The following is a 27183-nucleotide window of genomic DNA, read 5'->3' as shown; positions in this document are numbered from 1 at the left end:
AGTAGACCCAAGACACACTATCAGTAAAGTAACTGCTTTTAACAATTTATAAATTATTAATGTAGCCAAGTGGAGAAAATTAACAAAAGTTTATGTTAAGCATAAATGGGTTGTGGCTCCTTTAAGAAATGGTGTTGCGACACTTGCTTTGCGGCGCTCCAGCATGTAACACTTGCATACCAATCTCAGTATGACGGGAGCAGTGAACGCAACTAATGCTCTGAGTTTTGCACCAGTAGTCTGAATTGGGCAAGGTAAATGTACATCTTTTTATAGTAGTTGTGAACGAATCTCATTAAATATGTACGTGAGCATAGTATGCTAAAGAGAAATGTTCCGTAGATTGTCTTTACGGACGTTTATTGATTGCATGTGCGAGGTGGATCAGGCTTGACCACGTTTTGAACACGTGCAAGGACTGGGTATGTACAAATAATAATTGTTAATGCAATTTCATTTAGTCGATTTAAAGCCCAGTGTATTTTAACGTGATTGAAATATGCATGTTAAAAACCGTTATGAGTGTTCCTAAAACATTTGATACCCTTATAAAGTTGTTAGAATGTACTAAAAAAATTGTTTCTTTACACTTAACATGTAATTTCATGAAAACTGTGTAATGGTAGGCTAATTTATTGTTGTCATTTTATTCAAATATTAGCCTCTACCGTATTTCACTTTTATTTTACTACATTTCATTTCGCTGTAATTCAACTCAGAAAGGCTGAGTTTTCCTGTAATTAAACCTTAATTTTTGATGGTGGTGAATATTCCTGGACTGTTTCTGGGATTTTTGAATTCACTGTTTGATCTCTTGGTTTTTGTCAAACAACCACAACAGAGACATAAGTCATTTAATTTTTTTTTATTAAAACTTTTGCATTATCTAATTCTCCCATCGATCGCTGTCCTTCCCAGAGACAGCTGTCAGAATAAAGCCCTCTGAAAGTGATTTTTTTGTATCCTGTGCTGCTTCCTTACAACCCACAGGCCACATTAATATTGCAATACACAGTGTATATATGTATATATAAGTGTGCTTTGTGCACCTTCCTACCTTCTTCACTTCCTGTCTCCAGAGGTACCTTCTTCTGATCGAATTTTGAAGGCAGCATAGATGTATCTGTCACGGCTGTGTATCTGTATCTGTGTATCTGTATCTGTCCTCAGCACCCTCACGCCCAACTGGAACGTCCACCTTCGCGGGCTCTATGGACGGCTCTCGCACCTGGTCGGACTCGCTAGGCTCAGGCTCTGTGGCGATCTCTCGCGCTGTCACTCCCGTTGGCGATGGCACGGTCGCTCTCGGCTCTGGCTCTCTGTCCACGGTGGGCTTGGACTCAGGCTCCGCGAGTTGAGGTGTGGTTTGGCTGGGCTCTGGGTCTGGTTGCAAGACATCTGCTAGGTGTGACTGAACGGGATAGTTTTCCTCCTCTGCTTCGCCTACAGTGTACGTTGAACCACATGCACACAGTACGAGGTTGATGTATTGCTCTAAGGTCCAGCAAGGATCTCCGTCGGGTAAGGCGAAGCGGAGGTCATCGATGAGCCCACACCTAAACCCCTCCATCAGACAGACGTCATCGCAGATGGCACGGTGGCAGGTGCCGACAAACTCCTCCACGTAATCCTCCAGGTCCCTGCCATCCTGGAAGATAAAGATGGTAACTCCTTCCAGAAGGGTGTTACCCCTTCTTGGGGCAGCGTTAATAGAGGCGAGGCCCATGGGGGCAAAAAAAGAAAAACTGGTGAAAAACAGAAAAATAAAATGTAGAGGGAATTTCGGTTTAAACTGTTTGACGGTCAGATGTTCTGTCATGGCTGTGTAGAGTAAGACGAGCAACGACGGAATATAACGAAAAGTCTTTAATAATCCACAAATGGTAACTCCGGGCAGACACAGAAGGGAAACACACATGCCAACATAACTTTAGCATCCAACAACTGAGCACTGAACAGAATCCAACATATAAAGGAGTGCTAACAATACAAGGACAGGTGTGAGTGATTAACCAATAATTACTTAACAAGAAACGGAACAGGAAAGACCATATATGGACACAAGAGGGAGAAACCAACAAACCAGTCCAAATGGGGGTGTGACAAAGGGCAAAAATAAACAGTCCAAGGGGTCTGACAGTATCCTTCGCTGCCACAGTCCTGTGCGTGTGTGCCATATAGTCTATATAAATAAAGATATTCTGGTGAAATTAGACATGCGATCTTCAGCATGATAATCTTTATTAATCATTATAATAAAAATGTTAAAAGGGTTCAAATGAGTAGTAAATAAGAATAATATTTACAATTTGCTACCAATAATAACAAAAACAGCCACTAATAACAATGTCCTGTTCTGCAATAATACTTGCAACAGTGCTTTTATTAAAAAAAAATGTCATTCTCAGCCGTCTTTTCCAATGTACAGACTTTCAATGACAATGACATTGAGGTCTTTATGTATTATTAAAGCATTTATAGATAGAAACATTGTTATCGGTTTAACTGTTGTACATAAACAGACACATACACAGTATCTATGTTATCTGTCCCCTTCTCCCGCATTCACTGATCCACCAAAACTAATGTTACTTAAGTTATTAGCTAGTTATGTTGGCTTGAGAAAGTCAACATACTGTTTTACTATTTAAACTTCTTCTTATACTTCTGAGACTCTGTAACTCCTCCTACGGCTTTAATGCTACAGGCACCAAAGTCAGCAGAGACCTTGGACCTCATTGGTAGTTTATCTTTTCTAATTGATGAGACAGTTTTCATATAAATAATTATCAAAAATCAAAGATTTCCCATAGACTTACATTGGCTATGCAAAAACGCCCTCTCTAGAGGACAACTTCAGTCCAGAGGGAGCCACAGGATAAGAAATCTTTTAACTCCCCTTATTTACTTTCATTTTCTGACAGTTAAATTTACCAATAATTGATTTTCCTTTATGCTTCCAAGCAAAGCTAACATATTTGATTGTGGCCAGGTCAGGTAATGAGGGCAGTGTGACGCTCGGGACCGTTGACTGATCTGTCATTGCTCCGACCGAGACACTGTGTCTTTATAATTTACATGTTTTTAAGCCTTGTCAGTTAAAACATTCAAGCAATTGGTGTCATCTACTGCAGCACAAGTTTTAGTTTTTTTCCCTCTTCTTCTTCTTTGTATATATATAAAATATCATACATTTCTGATTGCATTAATGTTCCAAACATCCTAGAAATGAAGGTAGAGACATCTACCCAAAATAATCTTGAGTATACACATTGAAAGAAAAATATGAATAACAGATTCTTTAACAACACCACAAAAATCACAAAAGTTTTCCATACCCTGTTCGACAATTCAAATAATTCTTTAACAGGGTAAATTCTGTGTAATATTTTAAACTATACGTCCTTAACTTTGTTACTTATGAAAAACTTATTTGTTATTAACCACTCAGTGCTTTCATATTTAGATGACCAAAAGACTGTTGAACATGGCACATAATTCCTCTTTAACACATTTCTAATATATCTTTTACTGCTTTTATCTGTAACAATATTAATGTCAGCAATAAATATCATATCACAAGTCAATAGTTGTTGGTCAGCATTAATGGAATGTGCAGAATGTGTGTTCATGACCTCAAGGTTAATGCTTTATTTGGGTGGATGTTCAGCATGCTTAAACAATCTAATCTGGTCCAAAATGCAGCATCTAGACTTCTTACTAGAATCAGGAAGTATAGTGTGGTTCTGTGAACACTGCACTGGCTCCCTATTAACCATTGTATAGATTTTAAAATCTTGCTAATTACTTATAAAGCCCTGAATGGTTTTGCATCTCAGTACTTTAGCGAGAGCTTATCACATAGTCATTCATGTCTGCTGTGTACTCAAAACTCGGCAGATCTTTTTCTTATTTAGTGCCCAAACTCTAGAACAATCATTGTTCAGGAGGCAGACACACACTGTCAGTTTAAATCTAGATTAAAACCCCATCTCTTTAACCTGGCTTGGATCAGCACCTAGAGACAACCTCTACAGCCCTGAATGTCAGCGGAGACTGCGTCAACTAGAGGAGCCCCAGTTACAGATGAAGACCTGGGGCTAGATGAACCCCAGTGAAGACCTCATCACCTAGAAGGCCATCGCCATTCTATTTCAGCCATAAAGAAGACAATACAATTACAGTAAACTCATAGAATCTGATCTAATAACCTCAAGAACTTCAAAGTAAGGATTTAATGATGATAAGTCAATTTAGAAGGTAGGCATCTGTGAGATACAGGCTACATCACAAGTTCATGCTTACATATAAATAGCCGGAGAATAGTATGGGTTGTGGTCCGAACCCAGAGAAGCCCCCTAGATGTAGTGAGAACTCGGAGTGAGGAGATGGGGTGGTGGAGGGATGCTGATAAACCGTCAAAAAGATAGAGATAAGTCAGCTGTATTTTAATCTATAGTGTTGATTGGCTCCTGTTGTGTTAATTAGGCTAGGTATCTGACGCGCTCCTCCCGAACCTTGTTAATAAAATGTCATAGAAAGTAATTTACTCTAATAGAATTGAATCAACAGATTTTACTCCATCTGTATTTTTAATTTTTTTTTTCATCTGCTGTTGTCTATCAGTATGCCTCGTTTACTCTTGAACTTTTACCTCCACTTCTTGCCAGATAAAACAGACAGAAACAGGTTAGTTTTCTTTGTAAAGTGATAAAATCCACCCACAAACTTAAACTGCTCTCATACTGGCAACAAGGAAAGAAATGTCTACATGATGTATTATCAAAATACAGGTAACATATTCCATTATATGTACTCCCTTTATGTTTGTTATGTGGAGCTTAATTGTGAGGTATAACAAAGTTAAATATGAATGTAAAGAATCATTGTATGTGCTGCAGTAACATTACTAAGTTTCACTTTTGTCGTCTGTCACAGAAATTAAGCAAATATTTGTGTAAAACACTGTCCAGTATAGACACATACTTGTATAATTTCTGTGTTTTAGCTACAAATACATGTACAACTGTATCATGAGATGCTGGAGAAGCAACATCATGTGTTTAGAATGAATTGCTGCATAAGTTCTATATATTCCTAACATTTATGTATGGGTGTGTGTGTGTATGTATGAAGAGTTCAGATGTAAAAGCCTCTAAGTACATCTGATGTTTTTCTTTAAAATTAGCATTTCATTCTGGCTACTATGTATAGGTTTCTATGTAAGTGGTACTTCTGAATGGGTTAAGCCTGGGATTTAGTGCATTTGAAGTGAAAGTAATTGATGAACATACTATTCACTCAGTATTGTTATCTCATTCTTGATAAAAATGGCTTTTAGAGGCTTTTGCATTGGAACTCTTCATATATATATATATATATATATATATAGTAGTCAACATTTGAAGTGGATCAAAAAAAGTTTACCAAAGTTGTCCGAAGACAAGAATGGGTGTTGTTTTGGTTTTAGGACAACTTTGATGAAAGGTTTTGATGAAATCCACTTCAAATGTTGACTACTGTATATATATTATAACTTCATATATATTTATTATAACTTATTTGAAAGAGTAGATCGTTAATCTCATTCAATCATTCAGTAAACTGTCATGTTACAACTGCTAAGCAATGCAAACATTCCAAAAGCAGTTATCAAGCAGTTATCAGGTTTTGCTGCTTTTTTTTACTGCATACACAGAAAAAATGTTCTCCAGCAGGACAAGCAAGATACACAATGTACAGTTTATGATTTCTCAGAGCTGAGGAATGTTCAGTGGATTCAGAATGTGGGGGAGACCAGCAACACAGTAAAAATCCTAATCCTATTTTTTTTTTTTTTTCTTTTTTTTTTTTTTTTTTTTTTAAGAGAAATAGTCAGAGGATTAACTATCTGCAAACTGTTTTATGCAAACTGTATTTATGCATCAAAATATATGTTTTACACTGGTAAGACAACTCTCTCACCACTCTCCCATTTTTCAGTTTACGATTTGACTGGTTTTATCTAAAATGACTTACAGTGGATTCAAGCTGAATGTTTGATTTGACTTGTCCAATGGGAATCAAACTTCATAGATTCATAGAGATTCTTAAGATTGTGATTAATCTCTTACAGGACAATGAACTGACAGACATCAGGAGTCAGAGAAGTTGATCAGCTGAACACTAAAGGAAGAGACAAAGGAGAAAACAAAATCTAAACATGGCAACTGCTGGCACCAGTGGTGAGAATCACAGACAGATCAGAATTTCAAATGACTGTTTAAGAACATTTCATTTAATCTTGTCAAGAGAATTACAGTTTATTATAAGTAATTCATAACAAGTGCAGAAGAAGTGTGAATTTCAAATGATAAGCATGAGAGACATTACCCCAACATCCAAGGAATTTTCATTGTGGATTTTTACACATACTTTGTAAAGATAAATTAGTAAAACTCTTAAATGATTATAATTTTAAAATCTAATTTCTCAGCATCACAGACTTTCACCGTTATTGTTGTTTGAAAGAATCATTCAAAAAAAAAAAAAAAAAAATTTCTGTTGGTACTTTTTAACACTTTTGTTTTATACAGAAACTGTTGCTCACAATCTTCCTTGCACTAGAAGAGGCAGTAAAGACCCACCTCCTGACTGTAAGTCTTTATATAGATGAAAAAAAAAAAAACCTTGAAATGATGAAGAGTGCATGGAAATTATGCTCAGTTTATCATGTTCAAAAAAAAGAAAAAACATCCTTAAAATGTTCCTTTTTTTTGTTTGTTCAAACACCATGATATTACATTAAGACCAAGATCTTGTCATTATAATGTTACATATCACGTGTTACTGTATGATGTGAGGACTGAATGTGTAATTTCTTTCTTTGCAGTGAGGCTTGTCCTGCTGGGGAGCAGTGTGTCAGAAAACAGTGGCGTGGGAAACTTCATATTAGGACGTGCAGCGTTTGACAGTGAAGCTTCTCCAGATATTGTAGAAAGAGTCGGAGGAAGACTGAAGGACAGACATGTGACCATCATCAACAGTCCTCAGCTGCTCCAGACAAATATCTCAGATCATCAGATCACACAGACAGTGTATCTGTCTGATCCAGGACCTCATTTGATTGTTCTGCTCCTCAGACATGATCAGTGTTCAACAGAAGATCAAAGTGTGTGGAGAAGGTGCTGAACTCTTTCTCTGAGCGGGTTTATCAGCACACCATGGTGATCAGCACACAAGAACCAATGAAACCAATGACATCCTACAGAAAATCATTCAGAAATGTGCAAACAGACACTTCAGTCTTCAGAGAAGCAGCTCTCCTGATGATCTTCTGCAGATGTTTGAGGACATTGTGGAAATGAATGATAGACATCACCTGGATTGTGAAGGTCTACAAAACTTTTCAATGATTCTGCAGCCGACAGAAATATGTGAGTGTAACAATATTTGTCATGACATTTTGTTGTGACAAAGAAACTATAATAAAACTATTTTATTGTTCTTTTATCAGTTTCAGAGGGTGTTAAGTTGAATCTGGTTGTGTGTGGGACTGATGGGACATTAAAATCCTTCCATATCAGAGCAGATCCTGCAGCAGACAGACAGAAGATCAGACGTGGAGCTTCATGGACGTCAGATCAGTCTGGTGGAGCTTCCAGCTCTGACTCGGCTCTCAGAGGAGGAAATGATGTGTCAGACTCTGCGTTGTGTGTCTCGCTGTCATCCTGGGGTTCATGTTTTTCTCCTTATTATTCCTGACGCTCCACTGACTGATGAAGACAAAGCCGAAGTGGAGAAGATCCACAGGATATTTAGCTTAAGCATCAACAAACACATTTTGATCCTCATAATGCAGAATTCAGAGCATCAGACAGCAGAACTAAATAAACAAACACAGTCTGTCATTGAGAGTTTTGGAGGCCGACATCTTTTTTTTGGTCCCAAAACACAAGTGTCCACACTGATGGAGAAGATTGAACAGATGCTGGAAGAAAACAGAGGAGGCTTTTTCTCCACAGAAACATTTTGGGAAGCACACATGAAAAAAAAACTTGAGGAGATTTTAAAGAAATTCCACTCACTACAGACAGACATTCAATCTCAAGGTAATGACCAAAAGGTCAATAACTGTTTCCTATTTTAGGGGTTACATCCTTCAAAGGCTGCAACTGAAGGCAGAAAACATTACAGTGCTCTAATGAAGGCTGATTGCCTTGATGGCAAATCAGGTTTCTTGTCACTAAATACAAACATTTTGGAGGCAAAAGACTAAATATAATATAAATATAAATTAAATCTGTACTTACAAACAAAAACGAATGAGAAGCAGAGCTTACTTATTTCCATTGCATATGTTTATCTATGGCTGAGAGGAGAATGATCACATGAGCTCTACCGTCTTCTTTCCTATTGGCTGTCACTCCCGATAGTCACTCTTCATTTGCATAAAGTTGAGGGATTCTGAACTGTATTGCATCACTTGACACCCCCCATCCGGTTGCCAACGGTCGATGTAGCTTGCTGCCGCTCTTTTCACCAGAAATCGCCAGCTCTCCATTTAAATTTCACTTTGTCGCTGCATGTCGCTTGTAGTGTGAACAGGGCTTAATGCATTTTCGAAAAGTATTCTTTGCTAGGGGGTTATTTACACTAAGTGCAAATAGCAATAGATGCTATTTAAACTGAGTGCAAATAGCTTTGGATCATTTTGACACTATGTTAAAATAGCAGGATTTTTAAACTAAGTGCAAATAGCTTTTTTTTTGACACTATGTCACTATTTTTCTGTCTAAATAAAATGCATTTTAATCTATGTATTTTAAGCCTCCTCTGCAAATGCCGTCTTTTAAATAGTGCATGAGCATAAATGCCTAAGGGAACCCCGGAGTATGACATTTGATGACTCAAACATCAAATAAAGCGAAATGACAGGGAACAAAAATAGTAAATTAGTCCTCAGGTACCATGTTCAATATAGCTGCATTTTAGAGATCTCTAATCAGCTAAGTAACATAAGTTATTACTCGGTGACGTCAATAACAATGGCCCTACATTGTTGAACTAATGTGGTTCAAACTACGGAGATGCAACCGTGTTCGGGAAAACAGTCATGACTAGCTATTTTGTTTCCACAACAATACATCATACTGTGGAGGTTAATCAGCGAATTACGTTGTACAGGAAACACGCCCATGGTCACTTCATGCTATAAAACGCTCTCACACATTTATTATTTTAATATTTTGGAAGGAGTAAAATTTGCATATGTGGTTTCAACAACCAGACGCATTTCCAGTTTCATCTGGAATGTGGCCCAGACCACCTCCTGAGGTGGTTTGAGCGATCAGATTTAAATGCGTCTCGAAAGTGTTTTGGATGGCATTTATACCTGGTCTTTTCATGATCGGGTCACTATTTGATCAGAAAAAATGCATGAAGTGACTAGGTGTAACAGGCCCATATAGAGAGCAGAGCAGACGACTCCCTATGCTTTCAAATTGCTCTTAATAAGAAAAGCATACAATGATCGATTACTTTAATGTCATACAACGATCAGTTACAACAGAGTAAAAGAGACTTTTTAAAATAAGCCTGAAAAACCAAAGGGAACAAAGAACAATATGAACCATTGGGCAAACAGACAGCCATTATATTTAACAACTCACAAGGAACTAAAAAAACATTAGGGCTATATATCAGAGGGCTAACAAGCTTAACAGGATAACACACCTGGGCAGACAAATGTAGGGGAACCAATGAACAAATGGGCTACAAACACCATGGGAGACAGGAAGTGACATAAAAGTCCAAGACAGAGAACATGTAACAAAAACAAGGAAGAGTTGATTTGTGAGAGCTATCACAATTATTTTCTAAAACCAACATAAAACTGAACACCTGGAAATTGCAAATAAATAAATTAAAACAATATCCTCCAAAAAGTTCCCTTTAGTATAACGGATAAATAAAATAATGTTAAGTAACATTAAAAAGTCAAAGCCTTCTTGCACTGGATGTGCTGGTTTTGGCCTTATTGCTGGCTGCAGTCATGTCCTTATCTCATATATAAAATACCTGTGATTCATATCTTGTTAAGAAACTCACATTCACGTAAAAGCGTTGTCGATAAGTTTGGGTCAGTAAGGGAAAAGAGCACAAGATGTAATACCTTCGGTGCCCTGTAGTTGGCGATATCACATCTATTGTAGCAGAAATAAACTGCTGCAGAAAAAGCTAGGTGCCTTGCAAGATGTAATGTGTAATTACAACACTCATTTCAAATGTAGTGGAGATACACTTAGATACTCAGTAAAATACAGAGTATTTGAAATGATGCTCAAGTACAGTAATAAATTACATTTACTCAAATACTTTACACCCCTGCCTACAAAGTTTAGTTTCAACACACCTAATCAAATCAGCCTGAATTAGGAACCCATTTTTCCAACTGATTTTGGAAAGGCAGGTCTTAGGAGAAGTTTTTTTATTTTTTATTTTTTATTTTTTCTTCTTGTTTAAACAGGTCTTAAGATTTATGCATGTCCTTTTACAGGTTTAACAGAGAGTCGAGAAGCTCTGAGGATTGTACTTCTGGGAAAAACTGGAGTTGGGAAAAGTGCAACTGGAAACACCATCTTAGGAAGAGAAGCATTTCTAGCAGAAACATCTCACGAGTCAATTACTAAAGAAAGTCAGAGAAGAATCATCAGAAATCAACGGCCGTCATATTACAGTTATCGACACTCCAGGACTGTTTGATACTGAACTTACTAATGAGGAAATTCAGAGAGAAATCAGCAACTGCATCTCCATGATCCTGCCTGGACCACATGTGTTCATCATTGTGCTCAATTTAGGACAACGATTCACTAAAGAAGAGGAAACATCAGTGAACATCATCCAAGAGACATTTGGTGAAAATTCATTAATGTACACTATGGTGCTCTTTACAAGAGGAGATGATCTGAAGAAGAAAACAATTGAACAGTTTTTGGGAAAACCTGGATCTCATTTGATGAAGCTGATTGAAACATGTGGAAACAGATACCATGTGTTCAATAATAATCAGACTGAAGACCGAACACAGGTGTTTGATCTACTGGAGAAGATAGACAACATGGTGAAAGCAAACAGAGGGAGTTTTTACTCATGTAAGATGTTCAGACAGATGGAAAGAGAAAAACAAGAACAGGAGAAGAAGAATCTGATGGAGAAAGTCAGAGAAAGAGAAGAAGTGATCAACAAACTAGAAGAAGAGAAAAAGAGAATGAAGATGATGATGGAGGAAGAAAGACAGGATCATGACAAAGATAGAAAGAATGAAAGGGCCAAACTCAGGAGTAAAGAGATAAAGATCTGCTCTGAAACTTATGATTCAAATCAGGTGAGTGTTTATTTCACTTGTTTGTTCATGTTTCTTCTGTTAGAAATAATATACCACCAAAACTTGTCAAATTCTGACCATTAAAGTTATTTAGTGATTTGTGTTGCTTTAAAATCCAAAAGGTCACAGCATTCAGGAAAGTGGAGACCGAATACGGCAAGTGGTCCTGGAGTCTTCGCAGAGCCATGATGGAAATTGAGAACAAACTACATAACAAAATAGAAAATGAAGTAATTCATGAGGTTGAGGAAACTGATCTTCAAAGTGAACTTAAGAAGACAAGTGAAGAAGTGAAAAGATCAATGTCAGAATTCTTTGAGAAAGACAAAGAGGCAAATATACTGATTCAGTGGAAAACATCATTTGAAATCAAAATCAAAGTGCTTCAGGAAAACATTGTGAGAGAAACAAATAGGAAATTAAATGAAATTCATAATCAGAGAGACCTAAAGAAACAGACTGAAAAAAGGACACATCATGAAAACACTCTCTATAGAAAAAGCAAAGAACTTGCCTTAAAACTCAAAGACAAAGCAAAGGAGGAAGAAACACTGAAGAAAGAGTTTAATTTGTTTTGGGAACAGAATGTGAAAAGGATCATCAGAGACACTCCTGCAATCAAAGACATTGACATAATGAGGGATGTAAAAAAAATCCTCATTGAAATCTCTAAAACTGCTCCTGTAAGTCACTGGAGGGTGAGCAGGGATATTTTCACTGTGCCAGTTATTCAGGTTATGTAAAGATAAATAAATCCCATGGATTAGCAGGTGCTGGTTATTCTCTCTCTAAAGAAGATGAATCCCAAATAAGATCATTAGTTACTGAATTTGCTCATCAGACAGACAGATTTATTGTTTCTTTTAACATTTCAAAAATGGGCTACAACATCAGCTACTTTAATCAACTCATAGGTCACATAAGGGCAAAAGTAACAGAGCATCAGAAAGGATCAGAAAAATATGTGTTCAAAAAAAAATTCTAGTATGGATTTAGTTTATTCCATCTGTATGAGAGCCAAACAAGATGATCACTGACCAACACAGACTGTTCAAGGAAGCCAATGATCCAGTTCACTATTTAGAGAGGAAGACAGAACAGTACTATAGTATTTTCCTGAAATACTGTCATGGAGCATCATCAGAGGCAATTTTTGGTGAGATCATCTGTCAGAAACTTAAAGAGCCCATTGAGCAGAGTGTCTACAAGAAGACTGCCAGAGATCTGACAGATGAAATGAGAAAAAACTGTGAATCACTGAATGGAAACAGATCAAATCTGGAGAAACACATCCTGAAGACACTGGCAGAAGAGGAGGATTTTGACAAATACATGAACTACATTCATAATCCCAGAGATCACTTCAAGAGTTTCATCAGAGATGAAGTCAGCTGGTACATTGCTCACACGTTCAGTGTCAGTGTTTTACCCAAGATGAAGGAAAACATTGAACTCCTGCAGCAGAAGATCATGAAAGCAGCTCATGAATCTACTGAACATGTTCAAGAGAACAGTGGAGATGTTGGTTTGTGGTTGAAGAGTTTCATAAAGCAGCTCTCAGATGAGCTGATCTTCTCTGAAAAAGACCTCAGTGGAGTGAAACATGATTATGTTAATAATTTCAAACACCTAGAAGATGTAATAAGACAAGAACTTAATGCTATAATGTCTGACATCAGCAGCAGTTTCAGCACAAAGACATTTCCGGTAAAGCTGGACTATAAGTTCAGACCAGATGAGCTTCTGACTGATCACTTCTGTCAGTGCTGTTGGGATCAGTGTCCATTTTGTAAAGCCATCTGCACCAACACCATAGAAAATCATGATGGAGATCACAGTGTTTCTTTGCATGGTGTTAGTGGAGTTAATGGGTGGTTTTATAGAGGAACAACAAATTTGTCAATTAACACCTGCAAATCAGCAGTAGCAACTGATCTATCCTTTTATCCCAATGAGTCAGAAAATACAGTCCTGTGGAGAGAGTACAGAAGTGCAGGGGAAAAATATGCTAATTGGAGCATCACACCTGACTTCTCTGAACTGCCCTACTGGAAGTGGTTTGTGTGCAGATTCCAGAAAGATCTAGAAAAATACTACAATAAAACATTTGAGGGGAAGGGTAGAATACCAAATGAATGGAAACAATATGAAATGAAGGATGCTATTGAGTGTTTGGATAAATTCATCTAAATGAAGCCTCCCATGTAATGAGATTCATCTTCCCTTGATTCACAATAGATGACAGAATGAAACAGGTTTCCATTATATATCACATAGACTCTAACTTAGAATGCGTTGGATACAACAGGTTGAAAGGCAGCATTCCATCTTAAAGTGTACTGTTCTTTACAGCATTTTTTTTTTTTTTTTTTTTTTTTTTTTTAAAGGATAATACCTCTTTTTGGAGGGGAAAAAGCATTATTTGGTGCAAAACATTTTAAATCATTATATGCACACCTGGTCATGGATTATCCTACTTATACCGTGGTCACTTGCCAGCACTGATAAGTTTAAGCTGTCATAGTTGTTTGCTGGAACTACTGGACTACATTCAATTTTAATTAAATTCAGTTAATTTTACTGGGACATCTTATCCTGAACCCTGAACAGACAAAAGACAAATGTAATATAACATTCTTACGATTTTAAAAGATGGAAGATGGGACCTGCTGAATGTCCTGGACTGCAACAGAGGCCCTGTCCCAAATGGAACATCTAATGTGCACTTGCGGTCTTACAGACTTACAATGGCCACCATGTGTGCGTGTCCGTTAAGTCCACAACAGGAATGTACTTAGGGTGTCCCATTTGTCATTTTAGCGCTCAGAGGGTGCTCAAGCCCCCTTTGCGGCTGTTATGCGCCCTTGATACGTGCTTCTGCCGAGCCCGCACTGGTGCGAGCTCTGCAGCAGGCTTCTACCCAACAGTCAAAGCGGCATTACATCATGAAAGTGTGGACTTAGAGGAAGACCGTGAGGGTTTAGGGTGCCATTTGGAACAGGGCCAGAGAGGATGTGAACTCAAGTAAATGTTAGTAGAATCTCAAGTGAAAACTTTATCTCAATCCTAATTCACAGACATGCAAAGTATGGGAAGTACATGCTGCAGTAGTAATGATGGTACAATATGTAAATAAATAAATAAATAAATCGTCTCATTGGCTTTTATTGGACTCTTAGTGACAGTGATTTTGTTCTATGAGAGTGAAGACACAATCATAGACACAGTGCAAACAGAGAGTTTAGAAATGTTCACCATATGAATTATAACGTAATGTATTATTTGATGCAGTCAATCATTACTAGTCAATCATTGTGTATCTGTCACGGTTATGGACTTTTGTTTGTTTCTGTTCTCCTGCCTTGGTTAATTTCATTGACCTAGTTTCCTGTGCTGTCCTGGTGCTGTTAATTCTCTTCTCCTGTGTTCTTGCTATAAAGCCATTAGTCCCTCTTTTGTTTGGTGTAAGTACTCCCCATTTCTGTTCAGTCCCTGCTGGTTATTGTTGTTGAATTCTGTCTATGTAGTGTATTAGATTACCCATTCTCCTTTGGATTTATATTAAACGCCTTTTGGATTGTTATTCTTGTTGTGTGCTTTATATCGCACTTTATTTTAAGGACCAATTCTCAATAAACGAAACAACTAAATTACTAAGCATTAATAAGCAGCAAATGAGGAGTTGAGGGAAGATTCTTAATTAATAGTGAATATGTGATGCTTATTCTAAAGTGCTGACACTGCTTTTCCAGCCTCCATTTAAATGACAGAATACAAAATTAATAGTAGTTATTGCGATTGATGTGGTTTAGAATTGGTAAAATGTGCTTGGGAAAAAAATATGATCAGAATATCAACTTGACTAATAATTAACTTAGAATTCAGTCAGAACTGCTGAAAACACTGGAGTTTTGTTCAGTGCTGAGTTCTGCCCGCTCACAAATCCTTTTAACAAAGAAAGTGTAGACAAGATGTAATAATAGATTAAAACCTTACTAGAAGAAACTGAATCTAAACCCCAAGCTCTGGCATCTTGACAAAGATAGAGTACCCTCCACTAATATTGGCACCCTTGGCAAATATGTTTATCCTTTTGATCTTTCATAAAAAAAACAAAAAACAAATTTATTGTCACATTATGAAATAAATGTTTTTCTGTAGTTCACGTTGGCCACAAATATTGGCACCAAACTGTTGCAACATCCTTTTCCCAAGATAACAGCTAGGAGTGTTCTTCTATAATGCCTGATGAGTTTAAAGAACAGTAACAGGAAGTCATGACTGGATAATGTCATGCATCTAGTCACCCTGATGTCCTAAAACATAAGAATTTCTAGGGGTGCCAATAATTGTGACCAACATGCATTGGAGGAAAGCATTTATTTTATTCCCCCCACTTTTAATTGTTTCACTTCAATGGAAGTGTAGAATTTTGTGAATATAATGAATGAAAGATCGAAAAGATAAACAATGCAGATTTATTTTCACAGCCACCTTTGCTCATATTCCAAGGGTTCCAATACTAGTAAAGGGCAGTGTGCATAGACCCATATGACTTGGCATCCAAGACTGGTTTACATACCCCAATAAATTTACACACATTTAAAATGAATACAGGCTGCATTATAGCCAGACCTAGCCAGACCTATATTCATGTGTATTTCAGGTTACATTTTAGGCTTATGACAAAATACAAGCTACTATTATAATTAACCTTTTGTTGTGTACAGTTACCGATGTGATTAGAACGTTGATTAACTGCTAAATTCACAAATGTCTTTTGTGCATTGGCTGACACTAAAACAGAGACACTCAGCATGTATCACAATTTTTCATTGTTTTCAACCACATAATGTTTATTTTAGGTTTCAGACATTAAAAACACATAAGTGCTAGCAAAAATTCCTTTATAGTTTGTAAAATACACACTGATTGTCTATAGAAATGGCAACATTGATACTTTTATCATATTGATATATTCAAATAAAATACACATTGCGTAGGTAACTATGAAGTTTAATCTATTCCTCTCCCAGTTCACCAGCTACTTACTTTCATGTCTTTTGGGAGAAATTCAAATTTACAATGAATTTACAATGTTGTGCAATGCTATATACCTTTTTACAATTGGTACAGATGCATATTGTTGTTTGCATAAATCAGGTTCATTCATAAATCTTGATTGTTTACTGAATAGGTGGAGTTTGAAATATACAGCCAGAACTACTTGTGAATACTTCCAGAAATCTGTGGTGTGTACAAGAGTTTACTAGTCAGGATACACCTCTTTTTTAGGCAGTTGAACGTTACATGCACAAGCATGTAGAAGTACTGTTGAAAACATTAAACTCTGTTGGCGGCAATAGCCTCATGGTTAGTGCGCCGACATATAGCACTGTTGCGCTGCAGGCGTCCTGAGTTCAAATCCTGGCTTGTGGACCTTTCCCGATTCCACCCACTTCGCTTCCTGTCAAACTACACTCTTATCTAAATAAAGACATAAAAATGCCAAAAATCAGTCTTTAAAAAGAAAGAAAGAAAATATTTTAATTTTTATTTTAATACAGTGTATTTACTGTAGTTTGTTTTCATATTTTTCCAATTCCACAGATATATGGCTGTGGATAAGAATTCAACATTATGACTCAGTAACTTAATAAGTGAATAAAAAAAGGATTACACTATGTGTACCTGCAGTATTTTCTGCTGCAATACCTATCTTTAAACTTTCATCACCTGTAACTTAAAATCCCAATTAAAAATGTGGCATTTGGTTTTACTTACATTAAAAGCATATGTGGTGTTTATATAAAATAACCTCTACAAAAATACATGTTTGTAAAATTTATCTGGTGTTTCCCTTTCGAACGTTCTATCAATTTGTGTATGGGTAATGCCCTTTTTTCCCTGTACTGAAGCCTGATTTGTTCACGTTTGTGTAACCGCAGTGTGTAAACCAGTGGCGCTTTAGCCCACCAGAAGGGGTGAAGCCAACCTCAATATAAGCCATTTAATCAGAATCTTCTTCTGCAGTGACGTGGATCATCTATTCGCTAAAGAAGCCGAAGCAAGAAGTTCAGCTGCCTGCCGCCGCTGATGAAAAGACCCGGCAGAGGGCCATCCGGCACTTCTAGAAGAGCATTTCTGACAATTTCCCAAGCAAATGTTTCAGCGGCACCCATGCAGAGGCTGTGTTCACTTGTGTTCATCAAATCAAATGCATCACCTTTACCTCTATAGTGATTTATACCATGCAGTGGCTAGGCTACGGGTGGGCTTTCAGCTGGGGCCCACCCAATGAGAATTTTCCAAATGGATGTCATTTATTTAACGGAAATAATAATAATAAACATATTATGTCACTTTAACATTATATACTTAGTTTAAAAATATATTAAATGCAAGCTTTCAAGGTCAATTGCAGGCAGTTTATTAATGTTCCCTTTTCCTGAATTTGATTGCTGTGTGAACAGAATAAAAAGAAAAACAGTTAATCAGATCCAGATTTACTCCAGACACACTGAAAAGCATTTATCTGGGTATTCATCTGGGTCATTAGAATTATTCATATAATTTATTTGCTAGGCAAAAGCAATCCTACCTCATACCTAAACTTAACAACTACCTTACTTACTATTAATAAACAGTAAATAAGGAGTTTGAAGTAGAAGTCATTGTTAATAGTTACTTATTACTGAGAAATGGTCCCTAAATTGTGACCAAAACCACTTGCTTGCACAATGCTACATACTGTTGTATGCCATATTTGTAAACTCCACAGATGTATGTATTTAAAATGGCTGCACAAGTTGTGCATGTTGAGATAAAAGTTTTATGATTTCTTGAACTGTTTTCTTATTTGTTCAGTTGTTGTATCAAGGAGCAGTTTTATATGGTTCAAGCTTATTTACATATTATATTAGTGTGTATAAATGAGGAACTTTATGTCCAAACTCAAAAGTGTTTACTTAAAATATATTTTTGAATTACAACTTAAGACGATTAACCAACAGACTGACTCTACAATTTGTTCAACTGTTTTAATTAATGAGTTAACATTTTCATTTAGACTTTTAGAAATGTTACTCCATTTTCTGTCATGTTAAAATGATTCATACACTTGTTTAAAAAGTGGTTATTTGGAGTTCCTCACACCAGGTTTTGCTTATGCTTCTCTTTTTTTACTCTTGGGCAAAGTATGGATTGTCATGTAGGTGCTTTCAGTTTTTACCCACAGAACTACATGTTTTGTATGACTCTTCAGTATATGATTTTGTATATTATTTAATGTATATGATTTTGTGATGAGTAACAATGAGTAACACATAATGAGTAACACTGCTTTATGTTTCATTATTTTATTATTCAGTGATAATTTAGGTCAGTTGCTGCTGCAGTTTTTTTTACTTTTACCTGTATTAGTTGTCAGACAAGACAGACAGAAACAGGTTAGTTTTCTTTGTAAAGTGACCGACTCCACCCACAATCTTCAGCTGCTCGCATGTTGGCAACAGGGAAGAAACGTCTAAGCATGATGAAACCTCGAAATGCAGGTATATTACTTAATTATAAATACTCTCTTTATGTTTGTTATGTGAAAAGTAAATGTGAGGTGTAACAATAAAAAAGAGTTTAGATTATAAAAGTGTTTAATAATTGTACAAGCTGGAGTAACATGAGTTTCAGAAGAAGAAAGTGAGTTTCACTTTCATCTTTAGTCACAGAACCAAACCAAATCTGTGTGTTAAACACTGTGTTCAGCAGAAATGTTGGCTGTTGTGGTGTGTTTAGTTTATATTATGTTTTCTGCATGTACAATTACAGTCATCCAAACATTTTTCAGACACCAGAGATAATTTTAGATTTTATTTACTTTTTTTTTTTTTACTAGTGGGTGCAAGACACTATAGTTAATTTACATAAGTAACAGCTAAATAAAGTAAACTGTGACGCATTATACCCAAAAATTCTTCATACAGTGAACTACCAGTAACATTTATAATAATTTGGGACCAAAAATTAGTGAATTAACACTTTGACCTAACCATGTTTTGCTGCTCACCTTTTTATCAAAGTTATCTGACATTATCAAGATTTTTCTGACACAGTTTAACTGAGTTGTTGTTAGATTTCTTAAACTGTTCTTATATTTTACATCTAGAGCAGCTTATTTACCTTATTATCCAATATGATTGTGTGATGGAGAAGTACACATCCAGACCACAAACAATATTTTTGTATCACAACTAAGGATAATTAACTGTTTAAAATGAAGGCTACTGCAGCAAGACAAGCAAAGTATGGTTAATATTTGTACAGTTTATTATTTCTCAGAATTGAGGAACAAATGTGTTGTTTTATTGTGTTTTTACTTTGCATGGAAAGTGCGTTAGTTATTTCTGTATTAAAAAGTGATGTTGCTTCACAGTCACAGTAATGTTTATATATGTTATAAAAACCTTACTTATTCAATGTTAAGTTTTAGTTTCCCCCAAACTATAAATTGATTATAATTGATTGACTGATAAATGATTGATTATTAGTTCTCAGTTTTGCTGAACAGGTTATTTCATCAGCTAGGGGAGAGATTTTTCAGAAAAAAAAATAATTTATAAAGTTGTAGACAGACATATTTTGTTGTGGCCTATAACTCAGAAGTGTGGTCTATTAATACCAGGTGGTATTTTGTACAAACGTAGAAAGTGTAATTTCAGTTTGAACATAAGTAGCACATTGTTACTTTCAACCCCGTTGGTTGTGATGAAAGTAACACACAGGTGGGTCAAAAGAAACACAGCAATACAAGCTAGATTTTTTGTGTTACTCTTGTTTTTATTAAATATACATGACTATGACCTTGTTAATATGTAACTGCAAACATATTTTGTCCTTAATCTTTGCAAAAAAATATTACATTTTCCTTTTAAATGTAAGTTTCATCAAATATTTTAAAACCTGAGTGTACAAACTTGAATTATTTATTTATTTATTTATTTATTATAAAACATTTTTTTAACAGAATGAACAATATGAAAATTTTATTAATTTAGCATAATATAAATTCTCAACATAATGTAACAGTAGGCCTATTCATGTTTCCATCCAGTTGTTTGTATGCATAAATTCAAAATGTGCATAAAAACATCTGGAAACACTGCAGATTCATAGGTAGAGGTGGAAAACCTAAGGTATGGCTAAAACCTAAATATGACTAAGGTAAATGCGATGAAGCAACAGCCCTGAGACTGATGTTCCTGACAGAAATGTTAAAATTGTTACTTTTGTCCCGACAGTAACTCCTGATATTTAAATCCAATATACTTCTATACTAAAAAAACTCTGAAAAGCCAAATTTCAGGATGTATTACAGCACTAAATAACATGTAGATTGATCATTACTGTGACACATGAAACGAGAAACACAACACAACTAATTTGAAAAACATTTACCAGTTTCATTAAATTTACTTATTGTATTCGAAAACTGCTTTCCGGACGTAACCGCGCGAAACAATGACAAAATCATGTGATATTTCTCAGTGCCGTTAAGAGTTGTGTGTTGAATATGCTCTCATAGCTTGGGAAGCAAATATAGTCCAGGCTCTAAGAAAATAGCTTTGTTACTTTCGTCCCACGTTACTTTCGTCCCCGCTAACCCCTATTTGAATTAGTGATGGTTTGGTTGAGATTAACCCCAGACTTTATTATAATAGAACACATTATTATTTATTCATAATAAAATACATGTTTTACACCCCTAAAGTGAGTCACTCACCACCTTCCCACAGTTTACCTCAAGTTTGATCTAAAATGAAAACCTGTGACTCACAGCGGATGCAAAGCTCCATATGAAATGAACAGAGTCTCGGGACTGTGATGAATGTCTTACAGAACAATGAACAGACAGTCGCCAGCAGTCAGAGAAAGATGATCAGCTGAAGACTAAAGATAGAGACGGAGGAGAAAACTCAATATCAACATGTCCAGCAGAGATGAGAGGTGAAATTCATGGAATAATGAGTTTTTAGTTTTGAAATGATTGTTCAAGTACATTTTCATTTAATTAATTAACATTATAGTAGTATCCACTGAAATCTCAACAGAGTTTTAAACACATGCAGTTAAAAATAATTTCTATTTTTTTTTAAGGAAACACTGAGAAGCTCTGAACTGATTATGCCTTTTAAAAAAAAAAAAAAAAAAATCTAATTTCTCAGCATTTCACGCTTTCTCTTTGACTAATATTGCGGCTTGTAATCATTATTTAAACATGTTGAATTCTGTTGGTATGTATTAGTTTGATCAAAGAGTCAAATATAATGCAAGCCCTTTGATTCATGCAGAGACTGCAGCTTACAATCCTCCTCGTAGGAGAAGAAAGAGCAAAAGCCCACCTCCTGACTGTAAGTGTTTATATAGATGAACCGATGAAGAGTGTGTGAAATTATACTCAGTTTATCCTGGATAACCTTGGTAATACTGGATATACAGGTGCTGTTATCAAATTACGATGAATGTCATTACCAGGTGCAAACATGGAAGAGGAAGAGGTGAAGAAAATCGGCTCTAAAACTGATGATTCACTACAGGTGAGTGTTCAAAGAAACACAGAGAAAACTCATTCATGTTCTTCATTGTCTGACACTACACTAAACTAGTAAAACATCACATTTATAATAATAATCTGATGCACTACAACTACTCTAACATTTTAAAAAAGGTCACATTAATTATAGTTATTTAAATCAGTATTGTTTTCAAAGATCAACATAAATGTATTATTGTTTTGGTGATTAAACAGGGAGAAATCAACATTGGAACAGCAGCAAGATTCAGAGCACATCGATATGAACAAGCTGAAGGAAGTTCAATAAATAATTTGTTTTACAGACTTTATCGTGAGGGCAGACACATTAATAAACTGAGCGCTGCAGATGTTCTTCAGATAACCAAATATTCAATACAGTCTCATGAATCCTGTTCTGAAGAAGAGCTGATTCGGACATTCATACAAAAACTATTGATGATGGACTACAGAGCAAGATACATTAAAACTAAAGAGACAGATGAACAGGATCAAATGCAGCAAAGAGTTACTGACTTATCTGAAGACGAGAGTGATATTTTTGATATTTTCAAAAACATCTCTTTATTAGAGAGCAGAACAAGTCGATCTGACCTCATTCACCCGATGGATGTTCAGATGGCTGTGTTTCATTGTGCTGATGGTTTCCTGAAGCAGCTGATGGTGACTAAACTGTCCCAGTGTCAGTACGCTCTGCCTCTGCTTGTTCCTGATCCATTCACACAACAGATTGAGTTTCCTCTCTGGACATTCAGACAAATCAACAAGAGCTGGAAGATGAGAAACACCAACAATGAAATCATCAGTCAAACCCAGCCGATCTACAAGGCAGAAACTCCAATGGTGTTTTTCTTCAGGTTTGGCTCTTCATCTTCATCCAAGTCTCAGCTGATGAACAGTCTGATCAATGAGAGACACAACACATTCTTCCACAGGAACTGTCCAGGCAGCAGCAGAACCAGAGTCCTGATGGATGGAGTGGTGGAGATCGCCTGGTTCTGCCCCTCTGGAACAAATGATGATAAATTCACTGACTGTGTTGCTTTCTGTAATCTACACGGTGATGCAGGAGGCCATGAGAAACAGCTGCAGATCCTCACTGAAATGGCCTCAGTCAATGTTGTACTCTTACCACTACTGGACAGAAATGACAGAAGCATGATAAAACTCAAAGAACTCTATACGGACTCAAAGCCACTCATTTGTCTTTTTACTGTGGATGAATTTGTTGTAACTGAGATAAGGAAACGAAAATATAAAATTGGTCTAAAAGACAGAAATCAGTCAGATGTATCTGAAGAACTCAGAAGAGCTATAAATGATTGTCTCTCAGAATCATCTTCCCTCTCCCGAGTCTTGCAGCAGAGATGATGATCTCTGGATTTCCACTGGAGCTGATGGATGGAGAAGCTGCTCATGTTCCTGTGATCTGGATCTCTGCTGTTCTAGATCAACTCACACAGAAACTGGGAGACCAGAGAGTCTTTGTGCTGTCAGTTTTAGGGCTTCAGAACTCTGGGAAATCCACCATGCTCAATGCCATGTTTGGACTCCAGTTTGCCGTCAGTGCTGGCAGGTGCACCAGAGGAGCTTTCATGCAGCTGGTCAGAGTATCAGATGAGAAGAAAACAGATTTGAACTTTGACTATATTCTGGTTGTTGATACAGAGGGTCTTCGTGCTCTAGAACTGGCTGGAAGATCAACAAGACATCATGACAATGAATTGGCCACATTTGTTGTTGGTCTTGCAAATCTGACACTGATCAACGTCTTTGGAGAAAATCCTGCTGAGATGCAGGACATTCTTCAGATTGTTGTTCAGGCCTTCATGAGGATGAAGAAGGTCAGACTGAATCCCAGCTGTGTGTTTGTGCACCAGAATGTTTCAGACATCACAGCTGGAGAAAAAAACATGGAGGGAAGGAGACGACTGCAGGAAAAACTGGATGAGACAACAAAACTCGCTGCTGAAGAGGAAGTTTATGATGCAGAATTTTTCTGTGATATCATTAGATTTGATGTTAAGAAAGATGTAAAGTATTTTGCTCAGCTCTGGGAGGGCAGCCCACCCATGGCACCACCAAACCCAAACTACTGTGAGAATATTCAAGAACTAAAGGAAACAATTATGGCTTGTGCCTCAAAATCACATGGAATGAAGCTGAAAGACTTAAAAGATAATATTAAAGATCTCTGGGAGGCTTTACTAAATGAACGATTTGTTTTCAGCTTCAGGAATTCACTGGAGATTTCAGCCTACAGGAAACTAGAGACAGAATACAGCAAATGGTCCTGGAGTCTTCGCAGTGCTATGATTGAAATTGAGAACAAACTACACAACCAAATAAAAAATAAAGCAATTTATGAAATTAGCGAGATTGATCTTTGTAGAGAACTGGAGAAGACAAGTGAAGAAGTAAAAAACTCAATGTCAGAATACTTTGGAAAAGATAAAGATATACTGATTCAATTTAAAGCATCATTTTATATAAAAATCAAAGATGTTCAGGAAAACCTTGTGAGAGAAACAAAGAGGAAATTAAATGAGATACTTCTTCAGCAAGACCTGAAAAAAAAGATTGATGCTCAGAGGGCACAACATGAAAATACTCTCTATAAAAAGAGCAAAGAACTTGCTTTAAAACTCAAAGACAAAGCATATGATGAAGAAACACTGAAGGAAGAGTTTGATTTGTTCTGGCAACAGTGGATGAAGAAGATCATCAAGGACACTCCTCCAGTCAGAGACATTGACATAATGGGAGATCTGAGAAAGATTCTCAGTGACATCTATGAAGGTGGTCCTGTAGACCACTGGAAGGAGAGCAGGGATTTGTTCACTGTGTCTAGTTATTCAGATTACATACAGTTAAAGAGAGTGAGTGGATTTATATATTCTGTTAAAAAAACAGATAAAGAGATGTGTGGTCATTTTATTCCCTGTAAAGAAGATGAAGCTCAAATAAGATCAGTAATCACAGATGTTGCTCTGCAGACAGACAGTTTGATTTATTCATTCCGCATTTTAAAGATGGGCTACAACACCAGCTGCATTCAACAAATCATAGATTACATCAAGATGAGAGTAACAAAGCATGAGGAAGGACAAATGAAATATGTTTTCAAGAATGAATTCTTCGTGGATTTGGTTTATTCCAGCTTTAAGAGAGCAAACAAGATGATCACTGACCAACACAGACAGTTTAGAAATGCCAGTGATCCTGTTCTCTATTTGGAGAGAAAGAGAGAAGAGTACTATAGTATTTTCCAGAAATACTGTCATGGAGCTGCATCAGCTGCCATTTTGGTGAGATCATCTGTCAGAAACTCAAAGAGCCCATTGAGCAGAGTGTCTACAAGAAGACTGCCAGAGATCTGACAGATGAAATAAGATCAAACTGTGAATCACTGAATGGAAACAGATCAAATCTGGAGAAACACATCCTGAAGACACTGGCAGAAGAGGAAGATTTTGAAAAATACATGAACTACATTAAAACTCCCAGAGATCACTTCAAGAGTTTTATCAGAGATGAAGTCAGTCAGTACATCACTGATAAGTTCAGTGTCAGTGTTTTACATTAAACTCCTGCAGCAGAAGATCATGAAAGCAGCTCATGAATCTACTAAACATGTTCAAGTGAACAGTGGAGATGTTGGTTTGTGGTTGAAGAGTTTCACACAGCAGCTCTCAGATGAGCTGATCTTCTCTGAAAAAGACCTCAGTGGAGTGAAACATGTTCATGATTTCAAACTCCTAGAAGATGTGATTATTAAAGAACTTCCTGATAAAATGTCTGACATCAGCAGTAGATACAGCACAGAGACAGTGACATCAAAGCTGGACTATAAGTTTGGGACAGGTGAGCTTCTGATTGATCACTTCTGTCAGTGCTCTTGGGTTCAGTGTCCATTCTGTGGAGCCACCTGCACCAACACCATAGAAAACCATCATGGAGATCACAGTGTTCCTCTCCACAGAGTGAGAGGAATTATTGGATGCTATTTCTCTCAAACACAGAATCTCTGTGCTGATATTTGCACAAGTTTAGTGGCAAGTCATCGCCGTTGTTCTACACCATCTGGAAGGTTCCCTTGGAGAGAATACAGAAGAGCAGGAGGAGTTTATGCAGACTGGAGCATCACCCCTGATCTCTCTGAACTGCCCTACTGGAAGTGGTTTGTGTGCAGATTCCAGAAACATCTAGAAAAATTCTACAATAAAACATTTGAGGGAAATGGTAAAATTCCAGATGAATGGAGAAAATACTCAAGAAAAGATGCCACTGAGAGTTTGTTTCAATACCTCTAATGGAGAAGATAGAGAATCATGCTCTTATATCTTAAACTCTCCTCAGATCAGTAAGAACTTAAATATGCCTGACAAATAAAGATAAAATGTTTGATGTATATTACAGTGTATTAGTTATCAAAGCAGCTTAATTTCTGTGTTGAACAACAACAAAATCATTTTCATGACAGATTATGAACAATATATGATACACATGTGAACATAACATAAACATGGGTTGATGTTTTTAAAGCACAGTGCTTGTAATTAGACCAAGTAATAAGTGTTATTAATAAAACCATGCAAAGTGTTTTGAAATCAAATGTCTCAGACTTGTCAATCTGATTTATGTTGCGACATACATCACTCCACAAATGATGGCAACATCTTGCACATGCGTGATCAAACATCAAAGAAATAGATGAATGCAAATGCTGAGCATAATATTACAACAATGTATTTTATTTACAAAACTGACAAGGAAAGACAGATATCTCTATATTATGTATTACTTGCAGCAAGTTACAAGCAATATAGGAAATGGCTCAAACTAAAATGGCCCTCCAATTAAATATGGATGGAAAAACAGTGTAGATAATGTGCACAACAAGGAAGCTCTGACCTTTTAAATCCATATGCAACAGCATAAATAGTACATTATGAGACTCATCTTCCCAGCAAACACAGTGACATTGTACAGATGTAACCAGACCACATATATCACACTGATAAAATCCCTCTGCATGGGTTTCTACTGATAATGAGCACCTAGAATAACACTGAATAACAATCAACAATACATTTACAACATTTACTCAATGTCAATTTCAACACATGTTACACAAATAAATTCACATTACGAAAATCATAAGTATGATTTAAATGGTTTGTTCTTTTTCACTAAAAAAATACTCACCTGCTGCTGTTGAAAAAGAAAA

At 36.5% G+C, this 27183-nt stretch overlaps 1 pseudogene; it reads left to right on the top strand.

Moving 5' to 3' along the window:
- The first annotated feature begins 6202 nt into the window (after positions 1-6202).
- On the top strand, positions 6203-25872 carry LOC127162753 (interferon-induced very large GTPase 1-like; annotated as a pseudogene).
- The last annotated feature ends 1311 nt before the right edge of the window (positions 25873-27183 follow it).

This window comes from Labeo rohita, chromosome 3 (assembly GCF_022985175.1).
Source record: "Labeo rohita strain BAU-BD-2019 chromosome 3, IGBB_LRoh.1.0, whole genome shotgun sequence".
Lineage (NCBI taxonomy): Eukaryota > Metazoa > Chordata > Actinopteri > Cypriniformes > Cyprinidae > Labeo > Labeo rohita.
This window is presented reverse-complemented; position numbering and strand designations above follow the sequence as displayed.